Consider the following 14,727-nt stretch of genomic DNA (forward strand, 5'->3'; position numbering starts at 1 on the left):
GATATAAAGCAGTAGTATTAAATAGCTATTAATTTTTTCCTGAAAATGACTTTCTTTTAAAGGTGAAACTCTTTTAGGACAATGATTTGAGCAGTACAAATGGTCAAACAAACAACAAACAATGAACAAGCCATCTTACACAAAATGATTAAAATGATAATGCCTTCCCATGTCGTATTAACATAATTTAAGGCTCAATTCTCAGATTTGCTGGTTGAAGAGAGATTTAAAGTAAATCTTCTAAGGGATCCATGTGGACTTAAAATGAAGGCTGGGAGCGGAGTATTCTTCATTCTAGCCAATCCCTGGGGGAGCAATTTGTTGTGAAGAGAAAGACCACATACACCTGCTGGGTATTATGTACAGGTCAATTCAAGGTCCTGACTTCTTCTCCCTGTTTATTAATTCAGTGAATGCAGAGCAATGTAGAGTTGGCAGGCACAAAAAGGCTTCAAGTTCAGTTAACAATTTTAACTTCTGAGTAAGCCCAATCAGAAGAGATAATGTAGCAAGAGGAATAGGGGGTGGAGGAGGAGAGGAAAGAGAGAAGATTCCAAATATCACTGAGTGCTTACTATTGCTGGGCATTGTTTTGGGCCCTTTATATGTGTCGTCTCATTCAATTATACCACAACCCTTATGAATAGGTGTTTCTCTACTCCACAGCTGTGCAGAGGCCCCCCAGATGTGGTAACTTCCCCGAGGTCACAAAATAAATAGTAGTCAGAATTCAGGAAAAACAAAAAAAATGACTTCATCTGACTTAAAAGTTATGGTTTTCTCTTATACCTCCTCCTAAAACAGTGTATTCCTCTTAACTGGGGAAGACTCAAACTACATGGCAACTGGGGTATAGGGGAGGCGGGGATTCTCACATCTGCAAAAAGTATTTAAACAAGATTTTAAAATGGGGGTGTTACTATCCTGGTCTTAATGGTCTGCTCTATAGGTATGATCAAGTTACTAGAGAATCTTTGGGTATCTAGTATCAAAATTCCTTGGAGAAACTATAAAGATTGATGATATAATGATGCTCTAACATATGTTAATATTAGACACTGGATATTGTCGGACAAAAAGTACAGCCTTAAATCTAACTGGACAATTCTTTCTGTATGCCTTTTTATGAAAGGTCACAAAGGAAATGAACAAAAATATAAGAAATCTATCTAAAATTTTTTAAATATACATTTTTATTGGAGGACATATAGAATCTCAGGAAAAAACTTAATCTATGTGCACTGAGACGTTTTAAAGCACTTAAGAATTCAATTAAGCAACATAATCTACTTTGTGGTCATGTTAACAGTGAGAATGTAACCAGAGAATTTAGCTAACATACTATATAATTATCTACTCTGTATAGAATGAGGATAAAGGCAAAATAATTCATATGTTAAGCTTAAAGCGTGCATGGGAAAATTATAGCATTAAAATTCTTAGTTATCTGTTTCCATCTGAAGAAAGTGTTTCTCAGTAATTTAAAAACCATAACTGAGTAATTTCTAGATAGGTGGGGTGGTGAGGGGTTAGGTTGGGAGTCTATTGACTAGAAAACAGAAAGCAGATTGATTAAAAGATTATGTACAACTGGGAACAAATTTTGGCTTTGGTATGTTATTGTTAAAAGATAGCCATTTGTCTTTGTGCAATGCTGAATAGATAAAGGGTTCTGACAACTCGGTCTGGTCAGGATTGCATATTTGTGACGTTAAACAATAAATCTAACTGCAGACCAAACATCAAAAAGTAGCTTTCAAATATAAAAGGGCATCTACAAATGAATTTGCAATTTCATTATGATGGAAGTTTGGTTCTTTCAGCAGAACCCTGTGGGAAGCACTTCATATTGATAAAGTCTTAGCATGGATTCAAAAGGGGCTATTCTTCTTTCTATTCATGTGTATAAGGTCTGTTAATGTAATTGAGGGTCAGATGTCTATGTCAAAAGGACAAAAAAGTAATTATTCCCAGAAAAAGAATCTTTAAAATAGTAATACTGCCCTGCATTTTGACACCGAAAGTATTGTCTGAGCCCTAATCTAACTATGAAACACTATTGTAATCTGTGTTAAATGTAAAAAGTATGATATAAACATAAAGATTTATACAAAACAGAGCCCATTAAAAGGTGCCTCACTATTTGATGGATTCCATTATTATAATGTAAATCAAATCACATTCTCCATTCATGTATTAAGGCTCGCTGATTTATTCAACAAATATTGACGGAGTGCCTACTATGTGCAAGCACTGGTTTAGGTTCTAAGGATGTAACAGTGGACAATATAGAATCTCTGCTTGCATACCACTGACATTCTAGAAGGGGGAGAGATAGGATAAAAAAAAAAGTAAGTATGTCATGTGGTGATAACTGCTATGGAAAAAAGCAAAGCAGGACAAGGGGAGAAACAGTGATCAGGTTGGGCCTTTTGTTTGTTTGTTTTTAACATAGTGTAGTCAGGAAGGGCCTCTCTGAGAAGGTGGAATTTGGTAATTTGATCAGAAACTTTACTGAATTGAGGGAAGAGCATTTCAGTCTGAAGGAAGAGCAAGCACAAAGCCCTTGATAAGGAGTCTGCATGGCATGTAAGGAAAACAGCAAGTGCATTACTGCAGCTGGAGGGAAGCAGCGGTAGGAAATGAGGTCACAGTAATAGCTGTGGAGGGAGCGAGTGGTCTACAATTCCTGTAGGCCCTGTAGGCATGATAAGGACTTGGGAAGGTTCTCAGCAGAGAAGTGACAAGATCTGTCTTAAATTTTAAGATAATCACTTTGCTGGTTCGAAAATAGACTACAGGAGGGCAAGGTTAGAAGCAAAGATGCTAATTAGGAGGAGAAATGACTGTGCCTGGACTAGATCACAGTGGCAGAGGTGGAGGGGAGTGGTAAGACTCTGAATGTATTTCAAAAGCAGAATTGGTGGTATTTCTTGATGGTTTGAATGTGGGGTACAAGAGAGAATTTACAAATTATTAAAATATTTTTGGTTTGATCAAATGGAGGGATACAATATCCATTTACTGAAGTGAGAAAGACTCCAAAAGAAACAGGTTTGAGGAGAAAAATCAAAGTTTTGTTTTAGATATGTTAAGCTTGAGATGCATGTGAGCTATAAATGGAAATGTTAAGGAAGCAAGCAGCTGGCTATATAGATGTGGGTTCAAGGGAGAGGTCTGATTCGTTTATAAGTAGTACTTAAATCCATGGGACTAGGATACAATCATCTAGGATTTAAGTGTCAATAAAGAAAATATTCAAGGACTGAGTATTTTTTATTCTATCATAACCTGTAATGAAGAAAATCTTTTCTATAAAAGAAAAAAATCATTTCTCCTAATAAATCCATTCTCTAATATCAAGTCTCATTTTAATTTTTGAGTGTGCATAAAAATGATGCATTTAACTCATGTAGACATAAACTTTCCTATTAAAGTCAGTCTATGCAAATGAGATAAATAACTAGTATGACTCAATCCACAGTTACTGAATCTCTATATTTGCAATGTTCTGTGCTATGTATGATATAAAACAAAGCCAGGAGAGACAAAGAGGAAAAAGAATTTGCAGCATTATATCAAACAACTTAGCTGATAAACAACTAATCATAGAGAGTCAGGTTGGAATTACGTATTATATACAAGAAAGTATAAAGAAGTTTAACGTTATTATTATTAGAATAATACTCTTGGCCAATGCCAGTGGGAGAGAACCCACTAAGATAATTTTTTTCAATTAGAAATATAAATGACAGTAAAATGAACAATTCTGCTCCCAAAGATTCTTTATCTCATTCTTAATTTCCATGAGATACTTCTACCTTTATCACAACATTGTACCAGTAGATGTCACTAGTAAGACATTTTTGAAAAAATTTCTGGCTCTTTGATGTGGTTTCTATATCAAACATTTTGTTGCACATTTTCGTTGAAAAACAAATTCACAGGCATTCAAAATATGAATTTTGAATAAATTTTAGTTCAATTGCATTAAATTCCCCCAAGTAAATATCATAAATATGAGATTTTTAATGACAGGTGGCATTCCTGTTCCTATTATTGCATATAGTTATAAAATCTCTAAGAACACCCTACCATTTGGCACCAACATAGAATTTGATGATGTAAATGTGCTGCTTTATTATATGCTTTCTAGTAACCTGAAAACTCTGAGAACTATTTTGACTCCTAAAAATTTTTTGTCTAGTCGGTTTTCATTTATTTGGTAAATATAATAGATATAAAAAATGTACTTTTATAAATCTCCTTTTACATATTTCTAAGGCAGTGCATGATGCTATGGAAAGACTCTTGATATGAACAATGAAACGGATACTAGTCATAACTTCCCTATCAACCTAGAGCAAATCACTTAATTTAAGGGCTTAACCTCATTGCCTCCTAAAAAAGAGCCTGGAAGTAAATGACCTCCATAACTGGCTCATTAAATGATTTCTAATTCTGAAATTCCATCACTTACTATAATTGTATTTAGTGATACTATTATTATTTGAAATAATAATGGAAAATAAATGAATTATTCTAAATCACTCATAAATAATGATCTCACTGACGTCAAGAATTAAAAAAAAAAAGTAACATACAAACAAAACCCTGAATTTGTTTTGAGATTACTGGCTGCTACTAATATTATTTCATTTGCTTATTGCTTTATAAAACTTAGACATGGAACGTATTCCTGGCAAAGGTTCAAAGACAACCTTTTTCTTTTTTCTTTGAAATTAAAGCCTTTCCACTTTTATTGGCACTGATAAATAATATCAATCAATTCACTGACAACACGAGTCTTTGAAATACCTTTTGCTGGGCAGGGGGATAGGACTTACTCATCTAATTAGGCACGTATCTCCATTTTAGAAATAAAATATTTTGCATATGTTTTTCTTTGTAATTAAATCTAAAAAAACTGTAGAATTGGGGAAAATAGCCTTTATAACCCTTTAGAAAAAAAAACCTTTTCTTTTTTAACTTTAAGATTACAAGACTAACTACTGAGATGATATATACACTACAGAAATGCTGTTAAGTATTGATACAACAAGCAATTCTATAGATATAATCTCAATAATGATAAAAGATTACATTATTGCTATACAAAGCATCAATGCTAAAATATTATTACTAATGATAAAATATAAAATGCTGTTTATTATATACTATAGAAAGTTAGAGAAAGAGGTCAAAAGGATATACGCCAAACAGTTGTTAGCAGGCTACCTATTGAAGTAGGATGGGTTAAAAGACATGAAGGAAGAATAGAACTTTTTACTCTCTATATTCATATATCATTTAAAAATTTTTACAAGTATACATGTAAATATTATTTGTGTAGTTTGTTTAATTAAAAACATCAATATCTGAATATTTAGGAACAGATTAAACAGTGTAAAAGTTATTCATCTCTATTTCACCAATACTATGGCAGAGAACATAAGACTCGGTCAACTTTACTAATAATACTACTGTAAAAGTTTTGCTAGAAGGCATAAAGTTACTAAGTGAAACAAATGATATAGATAGAATTTTCTGAAACTATGATCCCAATGAACATGGATAACTATGTGACTACAATGACAAAAAAAGAAACACTCATTAAGTATCAATGTCAGAGTTCTTTTGTCCGTTTTTACTCATTGAATTGGTTAGAAGGAAACTCACATATTGGTTAAATATTACAGCATCTATCTTTATTCACTCTACAATCATTTATCAGGCACCTAACATACAGAAGACACTGTGCTTCAGATCATTTAAGTAATGCAAAGATAAATTATATACCATCTCTGATCATTAAAAAAGATATCTGCATAGTTATGTATATGTTTGTCAAATAAATGAAAATAATCTTGGCTAAAAGTTTTGGCACACAATTTCCTGTATCAGTAGTGCTTTCTAAGAGCTTAATTACTTTATTTGTACTTTATGGGTTCAGCTTCAAATTTCTTTAGTCCTGCATTTTACATCGTCTATCTCCTTAAAGTATTTGATTTGAGAAAAGTAGTATGGATTTTCTTCCACTTATGATGGAGATTATGTCCCAATAAATCCATCCCAAGTTGAAAATATCATTAAGTCGAAAATGCAGGGCTTCCCTGGTGGCTCAGTGGTTAAGAATCCGCCTGCCAATGCAGGGGACACGGGTTCGAGCCCTGGTCCAGGAAGATCCCACATGCCCTGAGCAACTAAGCCCATGCGCCACAACTACTGAGCCTGAGCTCTAGAGCCTGCAAGCCACAACGACTAAGCCATGTGCTGCAGCTACTGAAGCCCGTATGCCTAGAGCCCATGCTCCAAAACAAAGAGAATCCACTGACAGTGAGAAGCCCACACACCACAATGAAGAGTAGCTCCCGCTCACCGCAACTAGAGAAAGCCCACGTGCAGCAACGAAGACCCAATGCAGCCATAAATAAATAAATAGATAGATAGACAGATAGATAGATAGATAAGTAAATAAATTTAAAAAAAAAAGAAAACGTATTTAATACACTTAACAAACCAAACATCATAGCTGAGCTTAGCCTAGCCTACCTTAAACGTACTCAGAACACTTATATCAGCCTACAGTTGGGGAAAATCATCTAACACAAAGCCCATTTTATAATAAAGTTTTGAATATCTCACATAATTTATTGAATATCATATGGAAAGTGAAATCCAAATGGTTGTATGGGTACAGAATGGTAGTAAGTAGTGGTCATTTACCCTTTTGATTTGTGTGGCTGACTGGGAGCTGCTGCCCAACATCACCAGGGAGGATCATAACGAACACTGCTAGCTTAGGAAAAGATCAAAATTCAAAGTATGGTTTCTACCAAATACGCAATGCTTTGACACCATCGTAACGTTGAAATATCCTAAGTTGAACCATTGTAACTCAGTGACCATCTGCATATGCAAAAGCACAATTGAAGATGCTAAAAAAAAATTGGCAAAGACAAATTGGATTTAAAACAGTCGTGCACACTGATGATTCTTAAAATATTCTATTCTATTGATTATATCATAATCACCTAAGTCATTCAGTATCAAAAATAAAAGTTACATTATTATAATATGTGAACAAAATTATTTAAAACAGAAAATGCTTAGGGACTTCCCTGGTGGTGCAGTGGTTAAGACTCTGCACTACCAATGTAGGGGGTCCAGGTTCGATCCTTGGTCAGGAACTAGATCCCATATGCATGCTGCAACTAAGAGTTCGCATGTCACAACTAAGGAGCCTGCCTGACGCAACTAAGGAGCCCATGTGCCACAACTAAGGAGCCTGTGAGCCGCAACTAAGGAGCCCACATGCTGCAACTAAGACCCAGCACAACAAAATAAATAAATAATTTTTTTTAAAAAAAGAAAATGCATAAACTTCAAGCATATTGAAGGTATGAAAAGAATGACATAAGAACTTAATTATAAATAACAGTTACAGACAATAGCTGGATCTTCAAAATTTTGATTTGTCAAATTATGTAATTATCATTGGTACTAAAAACAAATACATTTGGAGTGCATACAACTGAAAAGTTTAATTTAAAAGTTAAAAAAGAATGCCTATCTAAATGCCTTGAATTTGTGTTTCACAGTTGTCTTCATTATAAAGAAAACACATACCATTTTATATAGTTTTTTGTTTTTTTTGTGTGTGTGTGTGTGGTACGCGGGCCTCTCATTGTTGTAGCCTCTGCCATCATGGAGCACAGGCACCGGACGCACAGGCTCAGCGGCCATGGCTCACGGGCCCAGCCACTCCGCGACATGTGGGATCCTCCCGGACCGGGGCACAAATATGTGTCCCCTGCATCGGCAGGCGGACCCTCAACCACTGCGCCACCAGGGAAGCCCCTATATAGTTTTTTTAAGTTAAATTTTTCTTATTTTGTTTTTAAAATCCCACATGAAAGAATAAACCACTTTTTCTAATCAATTTACCTAACCTGTTTTCAAGTGTAGAAGCTTACCTTAGTACTCAGCTATAATTTAGTAACTGAAACTTGATCAACAACTATAGATTTTGATTGACACCTGTTTATCATAAGAATATTAGAAAAACTGACATGGAATTAATTTAATGATTTTATTTTAGTTTTGTTTTTTTAAAAAAATCTTCAGTGTCCTAATCACATATGTACACTCCAACAGGTTAAATCAATCATTTCAATTTACTACTCAGAAGCTGTGATGTGCAATTAAAATACACTACATTGCTTACAAACACACAACAGGTTTTTCCTCTTAAGTCTACTATTGTTTGAAGAATAAAACAGACTCAGAGAGTTCGGTTTCAACCCACATATGGCACTTAATATGAGAAAACAAAATAACTAATATTATGTTCCTACTTTAAGAAAGCTCATCTCATATACAAAAATCTGAAATTGGAACAGCAACAGACGAAGAAATTTGTGGAAGATTATTTTGTTTGCTTCATGAACACATCATATATCTTCCAAATAATTTTCAATTGGATTCCTTTAAATGGTGAATTTTCCCAGTATGTTAAAAATATTATTTTTGATTCTGGTAAATATTTTACAGTACATTTATTTCATACAGAATGGAACACTGGTGCTTAGCTTTGTTCTCAATAGCCTAAGGAAAGCTGCTGAAGCAAGGCAGCAGTTATGGGTAATCAAGTGTGATTGTAAGTCCCCAGATGATTATTGTGTACTTTTTTCCAGTATGTCCTAAATACAAATTGGAAACATTTGGATTCAAACTTACAGTAACAACTCCGATAGAATCAGATTTCTCCTTAAACTTGGAGAGGCTGGAACTGCTTTTGCTTTAAAATCCAAACTAAGGAAGGTCATGCTCCAAGCTGTCTTCAATTGCTAAGAAACCAAGAATCACCTTCAGACTGTTTCTAAAAGAAATGTTAATTAGGATGAATTTCCCTCTCAAAATGAACTGGTAATAGCAATGCTAGTCGAACTTTAAAATACTTGTAAAAAGAGCAGATTTTAGCTCCATTAGACCTAAACTGTTTGCAGTTCCGAAGGAAATGGCACATGTTTACATTTGACAAATTAACAATAGGCAAAAACCAAATTTAAGATCAAAATGGTGTTTTATATAAGTTCAAGAAAAAACGTAGCAAGTTTCTTAAAATCATGGCATTGCTATGGACAAAAATTATTTACATTAAACAAAATTATAACCACAATACTGAACCAATCTACTTTTTAAAGACCTCAAGATTGGCAAGTATTTTCATTTTTTCCCCTCCTATAATGGTTGGGAAAAGGATGAAAACAAATATTTTCAATTATATAGAATCTTTGAATCAACATTAATTTATTTTCAAGTGCACATTGGTATCTGTCATTAAAATAATATGGCAATTGGTTTTCATATTGAACAAAATGAGCAGCTATTTAGGCTATACTTTTTCATAAAGTTATGCTTATTTAATATCAAAGTTCAAATCTAAAATAAATAAAATATGCATCTCCAGATAATGGAGCAAAAACAGTATTTTGGATGCTTTTGGAAAGCTATAATTTTTTGATTAACTGAGGACGAGTATCCTAACTTTAAAATAAAAATCTTCATTTAAAAACTACAGTTTACTTCATTCATCTCAAAGATTAGAACTAATTTGTGTTACGTATGACTGAAATTGGGCAAGTTAACATATTGGAATCTTCCTGGACTATAAATGGTACTAGAAAAATGAAACGTTGGAACTAAAGTAACCTGAGAGAACTATATTTTACAGATTAAGAAACCAAGGCCCAGGGAGATTAAGTGATTTGCCCCCAAACAGAGTTTGGTCCAAGACATCCTCACACAACAATAAAATCATTTTACACCCCAATCAACTAACTCTCTGTGCCTGCTGGGGTCTCACTGTGGAGAAGAAATACTACAGGGAAGAAGAGGGGTCTTGGGCTGTAGGAGAGAAATTACAAATGAAAGGAGAGAGCAAAATCCTTCCAACTGACATTATGCAAAGACTTTACAAGGGACGGAAGAGCATGGACAGTTTTAAAGGATCCAATTTCCTGTTCCTCTTTTCCGCATGTCCTCCCATCAAAACATGTGGCCTGACTTTGGTCAGGACTCCATGCTCACTTCTCTCACGCACCTCCCTCTTCACAACAGTTATTTTTTACATCAGCCTTTCCAAAATTTCCTGGACAATCATAAGGCCAACCCTTGGTATTAATGTGCCACTTTTAGCAATTTAAATTCCAAAAGCACCTCAATCCCAGGCGTGAGTACAAAAAAACAGGACTGAAACGAAGCTTTATTGTGTTTTCTATTATACACTACATAAGAAATTGGACTTCTGAAAGAAATTCATGAGATCACTTCTTCCTTATCTGTCTCTCAGTAGCAAACTGTATTAGTAGCTACTTTCAGACACATTTCACACTTTCTCACCTCCCTCATTTTGGTCACCCTCGTCCTTTCATATGCAATCCCCTCTTTAACCACCCTCCCTTTTCAAGAGAATTCCTACCAAGTCCATCAGGGATGGCAATTTATCCCACAATTAGATGGGTCTGTTTCTTTCTCAAATTTCCTTTGCTCTTTGTATATTTTTGGCAGTTTTTATTTGGCTCTGGCTAATGTGATAGGAATATCCATAGTTATCTAATCCACTCTTCCAAATATAGGGTTTCTTATGGCATTTTATGTGTCCGTGTCCCAGAAATCAAAGGCAGTTCAGAGTTTACTCCTTCTAACAATAAGGCTGGGAAATATTCTGCATCTTGTTATCAGAGCATTTACTGTGTAATTAAGATATCTAGAAATATAAACTAACAGACCGTATTAGTCAGGAAAGGATAGGTCAGTGTTTCTCAAAGTGTGGACCACTTGGAACACTATCAGCATCAGATGATAATAACTTGTTAGAAATAAAAATATTGGTGGCCATCCCAGGTCTACTGAATTCAGAAACTCCAAGAGTGGGGCCCAACCTGTACAATCTGCGTTTTAACAAAATCTCCATGTGATTCCAATAAAATTTCAATGGTTTCAACAACAAAAGTTTATTTCTTGCTCATGCTAACTGTCAAACAAGGGTTGGCTATGGCTCAACTACATGTCTTCTTTATTTCGGACCTTAGCGTGATGGAGAAGTGTCTATTCAGATCTGCTGATTGTCAAAGCAGGGAAAAAAAGAGAATACAGGACACTGTGTTCTGGCTCCAGAGCTTCTGCTCAAAAGTAAGCATAAGCCATTTCCACTCATATTTCATTAGCCAAAGCAAATCGAAGGCCAGGCATGATGTTAATAGGGCAGGGAGTATAACGCTTCCCCAGGGAGAGGCAGCAAAGGCTTCTGAACAATAACATAGCCTACTATAACACGCCAAGCATATTTTTGTTGAAGATCAATTGTATTTGTTTATAATATTTAAGGAAATTCAAGGCATAATTCCCCTTTTCCTCCCAAATCCTACAATCATTTAGTCTTTTACACAATAACTTCAATATTTGACTTTAAGTATGATAATTATTAAAATCTGTTACTGATTTCAGAAATAAGCTTGTCTACAACATATTAATTAGTATTTTATATACATGCATAAATGTACGTGTGTGTGTGTGTGTGTGTGTGTGTACTCTGAGCTCCATTTTTTTTTCTCATTACTAAAGCATTCAGGAATTTCACATTGTTCAGCTATGTATTCCAAGTGCCTATATCAGTGCATAGCCTATAGGTCACTCAATAAATATGTTGAAAGAAAGAAGTTTTTATCTGTGTAGTAACTGAAAACACTGTATTTTTGAGTAATTACATTTCTAATTGGGTACCATGTTTCTTGGATTCATTTTTTTAACAGCAATTCTAATAAGCTTTTAAAAAATATTTAGTTTCTAAAAAATGTGTTTATTTTAAACTCAGCTACCCATTACTTATTAACTCCCAGTGTTCATCCTTAATATAAATTTGTATTAGTTTTTCCACTGATAATTTGGTATGAATTTATACTTAGACATAAATGTGCATAAATAGGAGTCTAAAAAGGAGTCTCTAATCTTTCTGAATGAGGAGCTATTTTTTAACACCCCAAATGAAATATAACAGTGACTGTAATATAAAACTATCAAGTCCAAAAGGCAGGAATGGGAATGCAGCTATAGGCATGTTTACACTGAACTAGGAGTTGTTAACTAAATAAAAGAGATGAGACCTGGGCTTCCCTGGTGGCAGTGGTTGAGAGTCCACCTGCTGATGCAGGGGACGCGGGTTCATGCCCCGGGTCGGGAGGATCCCACATGCCACGGAGCGGCTGGGCCCGTGGGCCATGGCCGCTGAGCCTGTGTGTCCGGAGCCTGTGCTCCGCAACGGGAGAGGCCACAACAGTGAGAGGGCCCGCGTACCGCAAATAAATAAATAAAAATTTTTTAAAAAGAGGTGAGACCATAAAGTTTGTAGGTTGGGGCATTATTCACATTCATTCACTCATTCACGCAGTTAAATATTTCACAAATATATACTATGAGTCGACTATGTACCAGGCAGTTTGCCAAGGACTGGGGATAGCCAGCATCCGTGCTCTCCAAGAGTTCACAATCCAGCGGAGTATACATGTAAGTGAAAAGTGCATCTACATTACAGGAAATACCTTAATATAAAGCACACAGTGCTAAAGGAGCACAAAGGAGAGGTGTCTAACCCTGGCTTGGTCATGGAAGGCTACCCAGGAAAAAAAAGAGAGATTTAAGGTGGTACATAAAGGAAGAAGTGGAGGAAGAACACAGAGAAGGACAATATATATAAGACTTAAAAAAGAGAGCACATTGGGTATTCTGGGAACTGAAGAAGTTTAATGTGAGTGGCACATGGAAAGGAGGAAACAGAGTAGAGAAAGACTGGCATAGGTCAAACCATGTCAAAAATGAGTTTGAACTTTAGCTATAAGGCAAAAGGCCCCATGCCCCAGAAGAATGACATGACCAGATCTGTGTTTAACAAAGATATTCCAAGTGTACCTTTCATGACCTAGTACTGAATTCTATCTCACTGTTTATTTTTAAACTATAATCTCACTTAGCAGTATTTGTTTAAACTTTTTAAACATCAACTTACAAACTGAATTCTGTTGAAAGCAACCAATATTAAAGCCATCTAAAAACTTACATTGCTCTTTATTTTGTTTTAATAGATTAAATTATACAACTTTAAGACATTTTAATATATTCTGATTAAAAAATTGGTTTAAAAATAATTTTTCAAAACCATGACTAAATGAAGACATAAAGTATTAAACTTTAAGACACTATAAAATTCAGGTAATTAATACTAGCTGTTGTAATAAAAAAAGCCCCCCAAAACCCCTCGATTTCTCACTTTGCAATCAGGAATTCATCTAGACTATCTCTGCCACAGAGAATAACCTCATTTTCAGCAACCATAATGTAGTTCTAGATATTGCTCTGTGTGTGTACAGTTAATAAAGTCACATAATTTATTTACTGTGGGAACAGAGAAGGACAGTAGAAACCAAGACTGCCAATAAGGCGCTTTGGATGGAATAGTTATATACCTTTGTGTAATTAACACCATATCCAATTCTCTCGTTATTGGGCTTTCCTTCCCATCCCATTGCTGATGTTGAACCAATGTAAAGCTGCAGACAGTCTGAGTGTTTCTGCCATCATCTGTAGTCTCTTCAAACTTCTCTCCCAGGTTCCAAGAAAACTGTGTTGTTTTCAAAGTGCTCTCAGTTTTTATGGCGAGGTCCCTTCATAGAGGTCCCTTCTATGAGGATCTCATGGGAAGTCTTAAGTTTGATGACCATTATCAGCCTTGTCACTCCACCTTTGAGGATATTTTTTTGGAAGAGCTGGGCAGGGGAGGGAAGGTTAGGGGACTGGTTACAGGAATAACCTGATATTTTTTAAGAAACTTTAGAAAGGTATTCTACTTTCCCTCAAGCTTTATTAGAAGTGAAATTCTACCAGGGTAGAAAATGAGAATAAAAAGGTTTTAATTCATCAAACTATTTGGAAAAATGAAGTCTTTTGAATATACACATAAAATGTGACAATGGATTTACATGCAAACAGTCATGCTTATCTTAAAGACAAAAACAAAATCTTATCTGACCAGCCTAAATGAGGAACAGGGAGGAATTAAAGGTCATCCAAAACTATAAGGCCCATATACTTTCAAGGACATCCATTGCAAAATAGAATCAGTAAACAAAAACAAAGCCATCTGGAAGGTATTTCTTTAGATATCGATCATGTGGCATTGATAATTTCAAAATGCAAGAGAAAGAAAACACAGCTACTCCTACTTGAGCAATGTTTCATTTACTGTATCAGAGCCAACAATGTTAATGACTTAGAACAGTCTTAAGGTTATCATGAATTTCAACAGAGGTGATCTATCATCCACAAATAGGTCAGTAGATATATATGGCCTGATATACTGAGAGGTTAATTCTTTTCCTTCTAGTTAGTGTTCTCCCATTTTAGACTCCATAACTGATCATGGTAAGACAGTCTGAGAATCTAATTTTTAATTCTGGCTCTTTCACTAAATAGTTACAAGACCTTAAAAAGAAACTTATGTTTCTGATCCTTAGTTTCTTCAAATATAAAGTGAAAAGGTGGAACTGAATGATCCTTAGGATTCCCCACAACTTAAAAATTCTGATACAAAATAATCTATAAATTTTTATGATTTGCTCAAACTTGAGACAGTCACAATCTGTTTCTAGGTGTCAAATTTAAATAAATTGA

General features: G+C 34.9%; 1 protein-coding gene across 1 annotated transcript in view; it reads right to left on the reverse strand.

Moving 5' to 3' along the window:
• The window catches only part of TMEM135 (transmembrane protein 135), a 242,397-nt gene that overhangs the window by 24,981 nt on the left and 202,689 nt on the right, over positions 1-14,727 (reverse strand). The window lies entirely within an intron of this gene.

This window comes from Mesoplodon densirostris, chromosome 7, assembly GCF_025265405.1.
Source record: "Mesoplodon densirostris isolate mMesDen1 chromosome 7, mMesDen1 primary haplotype, whole genome shotgun sequence".
In the NCBI taxonomy this organism is placed as follows: Eukaryota; Metazoa; Chordata; class Mammalia; order Artiodactyla; family Ziphiidae; genus Mesoplodon; species Mesoplodon densirostris.